Here is a 3,374-nt window from a genome sequence, read left to right on the forward strand (position 1 = left end):
ATTTACTCTTGTTGAATGAATGGACATCCCCTACCCCCAAGAAGAGGCCAGTCCACTGTAGAAGACTGATATGTAAAGCCACAGTTACAGGACAGGCTGATTAGTGCTACTGTAGGTGTCAGCTTAGAATACAATGGAAGCTAAAAAAAAAAAAAGAGGGGAAATGGGAGGGGGGTGTTATTCTAGCTTCTATGTAAGGAGCCTAAGGAAGATTTCTCAAGGGGTGTGGGTTGACATGCTTCCTGGGGTGATGCGTAAGCAATCAATAATGACATTCATTTGTCGAAGAGTTTTCCTTTTACCAAAGGATTGCATTTGCATTTCCCAGTTTATCCTCCCCGTAGTGCCATGAAGTGTGTACAATCGTCCCCATTTTACGAGGAGACTGAGGCTTGGAGAAGGTAAGTGATTGGCTGCAAGTCACTGCCTCGTATTTGATGACTGCAGTTCCCAAACTACAGCCAACTGAATCAGATTCCCACGGGGAGGCGGGTGCACCAGGCACCAGGCGAGGGTTGCAGATGGAGGTCACCTGCGTCCCTGCAGGAGCGTTGGTAAGTCGGGGGTTTGGATGCATAAGCAGCTGTCTCCCATCTCCCAGACAGCGGAGCACAGTTCAGCTCTGGAAGCAGCACAGTGAGTAGTGGAAAGTCCTGGGTTCTGTGGGTCTGTCACAGTCTCATCACAGATCCGAAAATGGTAGACCTGAAAGGCAGAGATGTAATTCCCCCTTCACTACCACCAGGCACGTGATTAGAGCAGCGCGCCGGAGTGCGGGGTGAGCATTGCAGAAAGGCTGGAGCCAGGCAGGATCCTCAGGGCCAGAGCAAGGCTGGGGGTGCAGCTTGAGGAAAAGCCTCATCTTCCACACCGCTCCACTCCCAACACAAGCTGAAGATCCTAATGGACTCTCTGTTAAAGAATGAAAAATCTGGTGCAGCTGTTTAAAAACGGGCAGGCGTCAAGTGGCCAGTGGCAGTAGAGTGCAGCCCTGGCAGCGCTCTGGAAAGTCATCTGCCACCGTCAGCCCTGGAGAGGCAGGCCAGGTGTTCCCAGCAGAAGGGGGTATGGGTCCATTTAGGCTCCCCCGTCATTTCTGTGCAGTAGAGCTGGTTCATCACCGTCACGGGGCCTTGCTGATTTCGTCCCCAGCACGTCTCAACAATCCCCTGCTCTCCTGAGGCCCCAGCCCTCCCACTCTTTGCTTAGAACCCAGCTTTGTTTCCAGACTGTTTGTTCTTTCTCTTCTCCCCACAGCCTCTCTTGGCAGGGCAGCCTTAGCATCCTTGCCTCCCAGAACCAGCGCTGTATACCCACCTGCTGTACTCCCTCGGGACGTACAGGCAGCTCCAAAGGGTGGGGCTGGGCTGCCTCTGGGAAGGGACTGGAAAAAGGCTCAGGGGAAGGAGCTGGGGGGCCGGAAGCCCAGATGGGACAAAGCCCCGAGGTGGGCTTGGATGTGAGTGGCCGTGCTGTGTGGACAGGTGGACTGCCGTGCAGGGGAAGTTCGGGTGAGGACGTTAAGACAGCTGGGCCGGGCGCGGTGGCTTCACGCCTGCAATCCCAGCACTTTGAGAGTCCAAGGCAGTCAGATCACTTGAGCCCAGGGGTTCAAGACTGGCCTGGGCAACATGGTGAAACTCCATCTCTACACCAAAAATACAAAAAATGAACTGGGCGTGGTGGCGCCTGCCTGTAGTCTCAGCCACCTGGGGTGGGTGGGTGGGGGGCTGAGATGGAGGATTGCCTGAGCCCAGGAGGTCAAGTCTGCAGGGAGCTGAGATTGCGCCGCAGCACTCCAGCCTGGGCAACAGAGTGAGACCCTGTCTCAAAAAGAAACAAAGACTGCTGGGGCTCAGGTGACTTTTACCCATCAGGGTTCGAGGCCTATGTGTTTTCCAGTGAGCTACAACACGGGGATCCTAGGGAAGGGTGTGTTTCAAGGGAAGGATTCAAGGCACAAGGTCCTTTCGAACAAAGAAATTGGCAAGAGGCGGAGGCTTTCCATTTGACGACCCGCCCTGGGCCCCACAGTGTGGGAGGCTGGTACTCAATCCTGCTGAATCCTCACCACAGCTCTCTGAAGCCATGGGATTTAGATGGGCAAAGTAACAAGCCCATGGTCACAAACCTAGTAAGTAACAGTGCTAAGATGCAAAGCCCGGCCTCTGATGCCATGTGTGTTTTCTTTTCTTTTTTTTTTTACAAGAGGATCTTTTGACTTTGCTAATTTCTGGGTATCATGTGGAGCCTTCCATGAAAGAGTCAAATATTTGGGAAGCCAGACATCAAAGGGAGGAAATGCAGGTATTTGAGGTAAGCGGATTGTCCTGCCATGGGGTATCTGCTCTGCCCTCTCCCAGGACACGTGTTCTCTGCCATGCATTCTGTCTTGCCAGCGCTCTCCAGAACTGCATTTTCCAGGACTCCATTACTCCCCAGGCATACAAATGTCTCTCCTTCATTTTTCCTGTTAACCAGATTTAAAGAATGAACTAGGAATCTTGGCCACCATTAATTTCACAGCTTACAATTATTTGCATCCCCCTACCCCTTTTTTTTTTTTTTTGCTTGAGTCATTTTAAAAAGCCCTTATGATTCCTTTAATCCCTTTTGGTAGAGCAATTCCGTTCTCATCTCTCTCAACCTCCTCTCTCCTGAACGTCCCCCTCCCCCGAAAGCTTTAAATAATGCAGCAAATTCTTGTTTCATTTCCTTTTCTCTGTTTCCAGATGGATTTTTCTCCCAGAACATCCCTGGGAATCATTTCTGTCAGACGCTTCACTGGATGTCCCTTGGTCTTTACATTCATTTATCCTTCCACAACCCCCACCTCGAATTGCAATTTGCTGTTTTAATTATAGTTTCTTTTGCCACACTTGGGTTTTTTTTTTTTTTTTTCCCTCTTCTCAGTCTTCTACCTCCCTTAGATTTTAATCCCTTCTTCCAGTGCAGAAAATTCATTAAGATTTCTAGATTTCCTCCAAATTTGCTTCCTTGGTGTTGAATAATTCTTAGTCTACGCGTGATGCTGACTGTTGGGATGCTGAGTTAAGGGGCTGAGCAGTGGGGCCAGTAGGTCTTGTTCAAGTGTACACTGAATTCCCACTCTGGAATTGGGGTGTCCCTGGGTCTGTCTGGTTTATGCAGTCCTGCGGTTGGCCCTGTCTAAGACCAGAACTCGGCCCCAGGGCAAGCAGCCCCCTGTGCCTGTCTCCCTGGTCACCCCATGAGAGGTCCTGGGATTGTTTGCCTTTGGTTCCACGGGTTGATCCTTGAGGGCTGGGCCAGCTTGGGTCACCTGCAGCTGTTTGCCAGGTGCCTGCTAGGCCTGCGGGCTGAGGCTGCAGCTGGAAATGCATCTGGGCAGGAAG

The 3,374-nt window shown here is 51.4% G+C and overlaps 1 long non-coding RNA gene across 1 annotated transcript; it reads left to right on the forward strand.

Moving 5' to 3' along the window:
• Window positions 1-202: 202 nt before the first annotated feature.
• LOC108311087 lies at window positions 203-3,121 on the forward strand. Its single transcript, XR_005201805.1, has 3 exons — window positions 203-401; window positions 2,210-2,307; window positions 2,733-3,121. It is a non-coding gene; the product is annotated as an uncharacterized LOC108311087 (long non-coding RNA).
• The last annotated feature ends 253 nt before the right edge of the window (window positions 3,122-3,374 follow it).

Source organism: Cebus imitator, unplaced genomic scaffold (assembly GCF_001604975.1).
Source record: "Cebus imitator isolate Cc_AM_T3 unplaced genomic scaffold, Cebus_imitator-1.0 Scaffold111, whole genome shotgun sequence".
Taxonomy (NCBI): Eukaryota; Metazoa; Chordata; class Mammalia; order Primates; family Cebidae; genus Cebus; species Cebus imitator.